This window comes from Nerophis lumbriciformis, linkage group LG03, assembly GCF_033978685.3.
Source record: "Nerophis lumbriciformis linkage group LG03, RoL_Nlum_v2.1, whole genome shotgun sequence".
NCBI lineage: Eukaryota > Metazoa > Chordata > Actinopteri > Syngnathiformes > Syngnathidae > Nerophis > Nerophis lumbriciformis.
In genome coordinates this window covers 8,250,170-8,261,837 of record NC_084550.2, presented here as the reverse complement: position 1 = coordinate 8,261,837, position 11,668 = coordinate 8,250,170, and the positions used below count along the sequence as shown (strand labels likewise).

Here is an 11,668-nt window from a genome sequence, read left to right as displayed (position 1 = left end):
GCTGCAACTGTCGAAAGAAACCTGATTGCCCTCTCAACGGGGGGTGCTTACAAACATCAGTTGTCTACCAATCTAAGGTAACACGCAAGGACATTAACACATCCGACACATATTTAGGATTAACTGAAGGAGAGTTCAAAACCAGATGGAACAATCACAAGGCTTCTTTCAGGAACCAAAACCTGCGGAATACCACAGAACTCAGCAAACACATTTGGGACCTCAAAGACAATAATGTTGAATATTCAATAACATGGCAAATTCTTGCATCCAGCACACCTTACAATAGTGGTAATAAAAGATGCAACCTATGCTTGAAAGAAAAACTGTTTATTATTTACCGTCCAGACCTGTCATCCCTCAACAAGCGCAGCGAAATTGTAACAGCATGCCGCCACAGACGGAAACACCTCCTAGGTAACACATGAGCCAATCACCACGCCCCTACGCCAGCCTGTACCCACCCACTCTGTGCCCTATATAATCCATGGTATGTGAATGCTCCCATTAAAATCTCCTGATGATTGAGGGAACCCCCCCTCATGAAACAGGCCTGTAGAGATGAAATAGTCTTGTGATTTTTTTCCCCACACATACATATATTGCGCTCTACTACGGTATCGAGCACTATTTTTTGGATAACCTTATTAAGACATATATATATATATATATATATATATATATATATATATATATATATATATATATATATATAATGTGTATGGAATGCTTGACTTGGTGAATTTTAGCTGTCAATATACTCCTCCCCTCTTAACCACGCCCCCAACCACGCCCCACCCCCCACCTCCCGAAATCGGAGGTCTCAAGGTTGGCAAGTATGCCATATTGACACAAAAAAATATATATCCCCCCCCCTATCTTTTTCCATTTTTCATACATTTTTGAAAAAGCTCCAGAGCAGCCCTAGAGCCGCGGGTTTCCGACCCCCGGATTAGAGCTAGTCAAAAATAATTTTCTACATTTATGAATTGTGCTAAAACAACCTTATTCCTACATATCATACTATCCAAACGACAGCCTTAGTTCCTACATGTGTGACTTTTATTGCAGTAGGGTAACCGGAACAGCCACCGGAAGTCTTCTCCTAACTTGACACTGTGACGTTCTTGTAAGGACTGTAAAGTCTCGCATTGCTTCAGACTTACGGAGTGACAACTTAACGATGGCGGACCCACTTCGGCGTCTCCTCCTCCTCCTCCCTACGTCTTCCTGTGTCGCCTGCCCTTCGTCCTCCACACTTATGCGGCGCTTCACCTGAGCACCGGAGACGGGTGGTGTTTCCCGGATGAGCCTGGCCGCCAACTCCCGCCAACCGCTGCTAGCGCATTCAAGGGCATTTTTGTTGGTGTTTTAAGCTAACTTTAGCCCGTTGGGCTGCGGTCGCTTCCGCCCGTACTGAAGATGGGGCGCGTGTGAGAGTGTGAGCGACATGTCTCGCACACACACTGGATGGTGAGGACGACGGCGGCAATGATGTTTGTGGACGCGTCATTTGTTGGCGTTGAATCCGGGCTGAGGGTCCAAACACTCGGCGTCGTCAAGGAAATCGCTTGCTGACTTCTATTTCACCAGGGGTGCGCTCGTTTCACTCATGGCCTTCTTTGTGGACCTCGCCGGGTGGGCGGTGGCTCCTGCTTGACCCCTGAGAACCCTCCTCGTCCCCGCCTAGACAAAGTGGACCAACTTTTGACTTTTTGTTTTTATCCTGCAAAGGCTGACAGTGGGAAGTGCATCGCAGGTATGTGACGACATTTGCAAAACATCACTTTTTTTTTTATCATGACTATATAGCAGGCCTGGGCAATTATTTGGACTGGGGGGGCAAATTTAGAGAAAAAAATGTGTCTGGGGGCTGGTTTATCTATTTTTAGGAAAACTAATACAAAACCTCACAATAAAGTCTGATTGAATGAATGCTATACGAAGGTCCTGAGTAGTCTTGGGTTCAATCCCGGGCTCGGGATCTTTCTGTGTGGAGTTTGCATGTTCTCCCCGTGACTGCGTGGGTTCCCTCCGGGTACTCCGGCTTCCTCCCACCTCCAAAGACATGCACCTGGGGATAAGTTGATTGGCAACACTAAATTGGCCCTAGTGTGTGGATGTGAGTGTGAATGTTGTCTGTCTATCTGTGTTGGCCCTGCGATGAGGTGGCGACTTGTCCAGGGTGTACCCCGCCTTCCGCTCGATTGTAGCTGAGATAGGCTCCAGCGCCCCCCGCGACCCCAAAGGGAATAAGCGGTAGAAAATGGATGGATGGATGGATGAATGCTAGAAATGTTATGACAGACCACCTTGAAAACTGAATGGAATTTTTTTTCTATGAACGATAAAACACTGAATATTGACATATGAACGTCACACCCCCTCTCAATCGACTTATTTTACAGTCAAGAAAATGCAACAAACACAGTGAAATGTGAACGTGAAGGGTAAAAAAACAAAAAACATCTACAATCTGATATATTTGATTAGGGCTGCAACAACTAATTGATTAAAGTCGATTATAAAAATAGTTGGCAATTCATTTTTTTTTTTTTTTTTTTCCAACTTTTTTTATTGGCATTTTCAAACAGACAGAAAAAAGTACAAGTCAAAACAGTACAATTTTAAAGGCAGTAAATGATTCACACCCTTTCCCTTAAAACCCAAACCACCCACCCACCCACCCACTCAGGTCCCACTAACGAGGGACAAATGGCGCAATTGTGTAACAAGTAAGACGACAAAGACAGACACATTCTCTCACACACACACACACACACATACGCGGCCAGAGACAGACAGATATATATATATAAAATTAAAATAAAAAAAATATATATAATAATAAAATAAAATAAAAATTAATAATAATAATAATAATATATAATAAAATAAAAAATAGAATGTTGGCAATTCATTTAGTCATCGATTCGTTGGATATATGCCAGTGGTTCTTAACCTGGGTTCGATCGAACCCTAGGGGTTCGGTGAGTCGGCCTCAGGGGTTCGGCGGAGCCTCCGCCGCAACTCATTGTGTAAATAAAAACTTCTCCCTATCGGCGTATTATGGACACCCCCAAACAATTTCCCCTCTAATTTTCCATGTGATTTGCAGGCGTGTAATTTGTTGTGAGTTCATGCACTGTTTGTGTTGTTCTTTGAACAAGGTGATGTTCATGCACGGTTCATTTTGTGCACCAGTAAAAAAACATAAGTTTGTCTTGAATTTGAAAAAAAAAACATTTTATTTTTCACTAAAGAAGGGTTCGGTGAAGGCGCATATGAAACTGGTGGGGTTCGGTACCTTCAACAAGGTTAAGAACCACTGATCTATGCTATGCGCATGCGCAGAGGCTACTTTTTTTGTATTTATTTTATTTATTTATTTATTTATTTTTTATAAACCTTTATTTATAAACTGCAACATTTACAAACAGCTGAGAAACAATAATCAAAATTAAAGCTGCAAGCAGCGATGGACAGGACCGACTTTGAGGGCTCATAAAATCCAAACCGGAGCAGTAATTAAAACTCTTTCATCAACTTTTAATCACAAGGGTTCAATCTCTCTCCTGTGCTAATTTGAAGCCGACACGACAAACGCGCTCAGAGGAGATAATGTTTGAAAAAAGGTGACCGGTTTTTACACAACTTTTGTTTTGTAATTAACAAACTTCCTGTTGATTTTTGCTGGGGGTTGTCAGTGTATGAAATATAGGTCTAAGTGAGACCGACATAGAGGTTTTTGTTTCATGTTTCTACGACATCCCAACTGGGAGTTACAGGCAGTTTTGTCTGTATTTTCTTCCTAGGGGGCGCTAGAGCGCTATTTAGAGTTTTGGGGTTTGGTTTTTTGATTAGATCGCAATTTTCGCCAGTCCTGATGTGTGTGTCCAATTTGGTGAGTTTTGAAGCATGTTAAGGGGGTCAAATTCTGCTCAAAGAGGCGGCGGTATAATAATAAAATGCTAGTATGGTGCCAGTATGCTGTTTTTTTCCCAATAAAATACTGGAAAGGATAGAAATGTAGTTTGTCTCTTTTATCCGATTATTAATCGATTAATCGAAGTAATAATCGACAGAGTAATCGATTCTCAAAGTAGTTGTTAGTTGCAGCCCTATATTTGATATATCACTAAGCTTTAGAACTTTCTTGTAAAAAATCTCCTTCCGCGTCTGTCCCTGACACACACATTTCAGGCTCTGGAAACACTCTGTGGAAACGCTTCCCACCCACACTGCTTGGTGCCTCGTCTGACCTGCTGTGACTTACATTACCATAGTAACTAGTAGGGTTGTACGGTATACGTGTATTAGTATAGTACCGCGATACTAACGAATCATATTCGGTACCATACCGCCGCTGAAAAGTACCGGTCCGCCACACCCTAAGATTTTTTGTTAAAATAAAGCCAATAATGCAATTTTTCTGGTGCCCTTTATTTAGAAAAGTATCAAAGTATCGAAATAATATTGGTATCAGGACAACACTAGTCACTAAAATATCATGCAAAAGCGCAGATTCCAACCATTGAAATACTTTGTATAGTTCAAAACTTACGGTCATTAGAAAACATCACTGCACATCATAATGGCAGCTACACTTTCCATCTTAAAGATCTAAAAAAATTAAAGCTGCAAGCAGCGATGGACGGGACCGACTTTGACGGCACATGAAATCCAAACCGGAGCAGTAATTAAAACTCTTTGGTCAACTTTTAATCAGAAGGGTTCAATCTCTCTCCTGTGCTAGTTTGAAGCCGACACGACAAACGCGCTCAGAGGAGATAATGTTTGAAAAAAGGTGACCGATTTTTACAAAACTTTTGTTTTGAAGGGGGAATTGCCAACTTCCTGTTGATTTTTGCTGAAGGATGTCAGTCTATGAAATCTAGGTCTAAGTCAGACCTACATAGAGGTTGTTTCATGTCTCTACGACAGTCCTACTGGAAGTTACAAGCAGTTTTGTCTGAGTTTTCTTTCTAGGAGCAGTTGTGATTGTGTTTTCTTCCTAGGGGGCGTTAGAGCGCAATTTTGAGTTTTGGGGTTGGTTTTTTTTATTATATCGCAATTTTTGCCAGTCCTGATGTGTGTGTCTAGTTTGGTGAGTTTTGAAGCATGTTAAGGCGGTCAAATTACAGCTCAAAGAGGCAAAAGTGACTGTTTTTACAAAACTTTAGTTTTGAAGGGGGAATTGCCAACTTCCTGTTGATTTTTGCTGAAGGATGTCAGTGTATGAAATCTAGGTCTAAGTCAGACCTACACAGAGGTTGTTTCATGTCTCTATGACATTCCTACTGGAAGTTACAAGCAGTTTTGTCTGAGTTTTCTTTCTAGGAGCAGTTGTGTCTGTGTTTTCTTCCTAGGGGGCGCTAGAGCGGAATTTTGAGTTTGGGGTTGGTTTTTTTATTAGATCGCAATTTTTGCCAGTCCTGATGTGTGTGTCCAGTTTGGTGAGTTTTGAAGCATGTTAAGGGGGTCAAATTACAGGTCAAAGAGGCAAAAGTGACTGTTTTTACAAAACTTTTGTTTGGAAGGGGGAATTGCCAACTTCCTGTTGATTTTTGCTGAAGGATGTCAGTGTATGAAATCTAGGTCTAAGTCAGACCTACACAGAGGTTGTTTCATGTCTCTACGACATTCCTACTGGAAGTTACAAGCAGTTTTGTCTGAGTTTTCTTTCTAGGAGCAGTTGTGTTTGTGTTTTCTTCCTAGGGGGCACTAGAGCGCAATTTTGAGTTTTGGGGTTGGTTTTTTTTATTAGATCGCAATTTTTGCCAGTCCTGATGTGTGTGTCTAGTTTGGTGAGTTTTGAAGCATGTTAAGGGGGTCAAATTACAGCTCAAAGAGGCAAAAGTGACTGTTTTTACAAAACTTTTGTTTTGAAGGGGGAATTTCCGACTTCCTGTTGATTTTTGCTGAAGGATGTCAGTGTATGAAATATAGGTCTAAGTCAGACCTACATAGACATATACTTTTTTTAACGGAAGTTACAAGCAGTTTTGTCTGTGTTTTTTCCTAGGGGGCGCTAGAGCGCAATTTTGAGTTTTGGTTTTTTTATTTTTTTATTAGATGGCAATTTTAGCTAGTCCTGATGTGTGTGTCAAATATGGTGAGTTTTGAAGCATGTTAAGGGGGTCAAATTACAGCTCAAAGAGGCGGCGGAATAATAATAATAAAACCTTACAATTACAATAGGGTCCTCTGTCCCAAAGGGACATTCCGGTCCCTAAATATTTGGGAATGTCCGGCCTTAATATGCCCAGGTCTGCTATATAGAGTGCTGCTGCCATGTTGCTAGGTAACTAAGTAAGTGGTGGGTTTACTCTCGTTCAAATGCATCTTTTGTACCAAAACAAAACACTTGCTTGTGGTTACCTACTTAATTTTTGCTTGTGTTATTCACTTAACTTAGAAGCATAAACCCAAGTTCATGCTCAAGTCAGTGGCTTTTTCCTACAGCAAGATACAACCAGGGTGTGTGAACTCTCTGCAGTCTAGTTAGTCCCAACCCAAAACACTGGCATGGCTGCACCCTTTTTTTCCTGCTTGTAATCTCACTTAATGAGCATTTATTGGCATCAATCCATGAACGAAGGTGTACTTATTGTAGCACACAAGGAAATTAATTAAAAATATACAAGGTAATGCAGACATCAAAGCTGTAAACTCAAAAAGATCAGAATAACGTTGTGGGAGAATAAAGAAAAACAGTTACAATGTTAACAGTCAGAATATTCCCAGACAAAAAAAGGTATCATTTATTAGAATACATTTAATTATATCATAAAAAGAAAATATTTCCGGAATTGTCACAATTTAGGAAGGAAGTGGTAATTTTGCGAATCTGAAGTTGAATATAACTAGCATTACAGGAAATTATATTATAAATTCCAACGTTTTAAAATCCAGAAAAAAAACCAGTCTGGATTTTATGTAAATAAAGTAATAATATTTAGAGATTTTATAGTATTTGTGCAGTTCTAAAGATATATTATCGTAATAGTGCAACACAAAATATGTTTTTGTAGTTTTGTAATGTAAATTTCATCACACAAAAATTGTGAAAGGTACTAATATCTTGAAAAAGTCATACTATTAAAAAATAAAAACATGTACTGTTTTTTACAGGAATAAAGGGGTTATGTAGGGGGAGAGTCCTAATTGTGTGGCACTGAAGTCAAAATGTTATGATAATATTGTGACTAAAAAGATGTAATTTCATCAGACAAATTGTAATTTATGACAGGAAAAAAGTACTTACATCTTGCAAAAGTTGTACAATTTGTAGCTTAAATAAATCATATTTTTACAAGAATGAAGGGGTCAAGTAAATAGGAAAAAGTCATAATTTTGTGGCACTAAAGTTGAAATATGGTAATATTGCGACCAAAAAGTAACATTTTATGAAACGAAAATTGTTATAAGGATAATAAAGTGATATAAAAAAATACAGAGAGGTGTGAGGATAAGATGAAATTACTAAGAAATACAGGGTTTTACAAGAATAAAGTAATATTACAATAAGCAATCCAGATTTTTTTTGCTCAAAGTGTAAAAAAAAGAGAGAAGAAGACAAGCATTTACAATACAATTCTAATATAACAGGGAAAAACTACAGACTATTGCAAGAATGTGTGTATGTATATTAGGAGTGTAACTGTACGTGTATTTGTATTGAACCGTTTCGGTACGGGGGTTCCGGTTCGGTTCGTAGGTGTACCGAACGAGTTTCTACACGGACAAATTAAGTAGCATAACGCACGTTGTGTAAACAATGCACACCGAGGCACAACACACGGCATGCTAGCAGCTAACGGGCTACGATAGACTGACCGTACGTCCTCTTTTCACCGGACATGTCCTCTTTTGCGGAGCTGTCAGGGTGGAGTTTCTTAAATGCCTCAAATGTCTGGCATTTTGAGTTAGGGTTGCGTGTATTTTCAATGTACGTTCAGGGTTAAGAAGGGGTTAAAAACAAAACAAATTGTGTGCAGCAGCAGCATTGGTGAGGGAGGGGCAGAGACAGAGAGAGAGAGAGAGTTATGATAAACGCGCATGCGTCGCCAGGCTCTGCTTTTTATCCATAGATTTATCAGATTTAATTTTTTATTATCTATAGCAGGGGTGTCAAAAGTGTGCCCCGGAGGCCATTTGCGGCCCACAGCTAATGTTTTAAAGGCCCACGGCACATTCTAAAAAGACTATTAAAATAAACATAACAAAAGTGAAATAAAAAAGCTTAAAGGTTAAATGTAATTTAGAAAAAGTTGCAATGTTGACTAATAAAACAAAGCTGTTTTTTTTTCTTTCAAACTGTCACTGCTCAAAACATAATATTGAATCAAAATCAATGTTATTATGAATTATTAACCCATCCAAGGTTCTGATTACTTCACATCAAATATTCCACTAAGAAAAATATTTTTGGTGGAAGATTTTGCAAATTTGGTAAATAAATAACCAAAAAATTTATATTTTGTTGTTTTCTTACTGTACCGAAAATGAACCGAACTGTGACCTCTAAACCGAGGTATGTACCGAACCGAAATTTTTGTGTACCGTTACACCCCTAATGTGTGTATATATATATATATATATATATATATATATATATATATATATATATATATATATATAGTGTGAAGCGACTGGGATGAGAATCAGCACCTCCAAGTCCGAGTCCATGGTTCTCGCCCGGAAAAGGGTGGAGTGCCATCTCCGGGTTGGGGAGGAGATCTTGCCCCAAGTGGAGGAGTTCAAGTACCTCGGAGTCTTGTTCACGAGTGAGGGAAGAGTGGATCGTGAGATCGACAGGCGGATCGGTGCGGCGTCTTCAGTAATGCGGACGCTGTATCGATCCGTTGTGGTGAAGAAGGAGCTGAGCCGGAAGGCAAAGCTCTCAATTTACCAGTCGATCTAGGTTCCCATCCTCACCTATGGTCATGAGCTTTGGGTTATGACCGAAAGGACAAGATCACGGGTACAAGCGGCCGAAATGAGTTTCCTTCGCCGGGTGGCGGGGCTCTCCCTTAGAGATAGGGTGAGAAGCTCTGCCATCCGGGGGGAGCTCAAAGTAAAGCCGCTGCTCCTCCACATCGAGAGGAGCCAGATGAGGTGGTTCGGGCATCTGGTCAGGATGCCACCCGAGCGCCTCCCTAGGGAGGTGTTTAGGGCACGTCCGACCGGTAGGAGGCCGCGGGGAAGACCCAGGACACGTTGGGAAGACTATGTCTCCCGGCTGGCCTGGGAACGCCTCGGGGTCCCACGGGAAGAGCTGGACGAAGTGGCTGGGGAGAGGGAAGTCTGGGCTTCCCTGCTTAGGCTGCTGCCCCCGCCACCCGACCTCGGATAAGCGGAAGAAGATGGATGGATGGATGGATATATATATATATATATATATATATATATATATATATATATATATATATATATATATATATATACTGTATATATATAACTTGTGTTTCATATCCACCTGACACAACAGGACGTACATGATTGAGACAGTGCAGTCTGTCACAAGCTCGGTCTTGCACTCGCATCAATGGAGAAATGCGGCAGACTGGTGCCAAGATAATGTTATTGGCACACACAGTGGGGGGTGGGGGGTGGACGTGTCGAAGCCCGCGTGACGCCACCTTGAAGCCCAAACGGTCGCTGGGGATGGGGATGTTGTGTAACGTGCATCAGCTGCGGATCTTCAAAGTTTCATCAGGCCTGTCGCCCCCTGCTCCCCACCTTCAAGTTGCACGCCATGGCAGCAGCTGAGGGCAGATATGTGATTCCCTGCACTGATTACTGCCACATTTTTACAAATGTATGCAGATTGGATGTTGCTGATAACACATACCACTGAACGTGACATTGCCATCATCATCACTGGCGACGCAGCGTTTATTCTGCCATTTTTTAAAAACTATTAACCTTTTAAATCCCGTTGTAAACACTGCAGCTCCACAATGTATTTGCCTAACCAGTTTTTAGAAAAACACGCACTCACACACACACACAGGGCGTGGCCTGCCCACTATGCAAACACAAACATCTTTAGCCAAGTTGAAACAAGAGATGATTTATTACTTTCTCTCAGGTTATAGCATGAAAGCACGAGCCTATTTTATTTACATAGAGACAACAGGATTAAAGTCCTTACTGGAATAATAACACTTCATGTAACTGTGCTAATTGGGAATACTGGGAATATTCTGACCCCTTTACTCATAAGTTTTTAGGGTTATACCTAGAAAAAAAATGGTCAGTTGAAGTTTTTTTTAAATTTTTTAATGGGCTTCTTCTGCAGTTGATAAGTTGAATTTGTTTTAAATCCTGTTTAATGACAAACTGAAACAGCATTATGATGGTGAAGGTGTCTCGGCTGGTCCACCAATAATGTACGACAGACCCACCATAGTAGGTGATGCAGTGTCGCCATGGCAACAAGAAAAATGCTATTTTTATAGACTCATATTATATGGCAAGCATTTATTTTTTATTTTTGAGGAGATTGCATTTTACACCTTCCTTGCTTTTCTTCATCGCTCTCTTTCCACTGTGAACATTTAGCCACTTTATTATTATTATTATTATTATTATTATCAGTATTATTATTATTATTATTATTATTATTATTATTATTATTATTATGCCTGCACAGTTTAGAACAATTAGATCAAAAATTGTTGTTAGGATAAAGTAATATCATAAGTAATATTGTTACCAACATGGGGGAATACACAAAATAAATCTAATTTGAAATAAAAATGGTAAATTAAATAGCAAAAATTACAATTATAATGCCCCCAAAAATACATATACTAGAATAAAAATTAAATTCTGCCTGTACATAAATGATAATGCTACAATACTACTAAAGTTTAAAAAGGGGTACTGGGGTTAGTGCCTCACAATAAGAAGGTCCTGGGTTCGATCCCCAAGCTCGGGGTCTTTCTGTGTGGAGTTTGCATGTTCTCCCCGTGACTGCGTGGGTTCCCTCCGGGTACTCCGGCTTCCTCCCACCTCCAAAGACATGCACCTGGGGATAGGCCCCTCCCACCTCCAAAGACATGCACCTGGTGATAGGCTGATTGGCAACACTAAATCGGCCCTAGAGTGTGAATGTTGTCTGTCTATCTGTGTTGGCCCTGCGACGAGGTGGCGACTTGTCTAGGGTGTACCCCGCCTTCTGCCCAAGTGCAGCTGGGATAGGCTCCAGCACCCCCGCGACCCCCGAAAGGAACAAGCGGTAGAAAATGGATGAATGGAAGTTTAAAATGTATGCAATATCATGCAAGCCATATATTGCTTTCTCTCAAAATGGAAAAAAACATTAGTAATAAAAAATAAAATACTCTATTGACGCATACTATTTCCAGGCTTTCGCGGACCATATAAAATGACGTGGGGGGCCCATGGGCCTCGAGTTTGACTCATGTGCTATAAAGGAACAGTATTAATTGTAAATATAATGTCATATATGCTGCACTTATATTTTTAATTACCTTGTAATACTCATTCTGTCAACTATTCTTGATTTCCCCTGTAAGATGCTATACAACTCCAATGTATTATTTGTATATGTATTACTATTAGTTAGAAATGTCCGATAATGGCTTTTTTTACCGATATGCGATATTCCGATATTGTCCAACTCTTAATTACCGAT

The 11,668-nt window shown here is 40.3% G+C and overlaps 1 protein-coding gene across 5 annotated transcripts in view; it reads left to right on the top strand.

Moving 5' to 3' along the window:
* Nucleotides 1-1,051: 1,051 nt before the first annotated feature.
* The window catches only part of LOC133578435 (membrane-associated phosphatidylinositol transfer protein 2-like), a 187,777-nt gene continuing 177,160 nt past the window's right edge, over nt 1,052-11,668 (top strand). For 2 of the 5 annotated variants that reach the window (XM_061932887.2, XM_061932888.2), the window contains exon 1: nt 1,053-1,759. The gene's annotated coding sequence lies outside the window, so the exon portion shown is untranslated. Of the gene's footprint in view, nt 1,760-11,668 lie in introns of all 5 variants that reach the window. The other 3 variants (XM_061932902.2, XM_061932894.2, XM_061932881.2) reach the window with 2 other exon arrangements.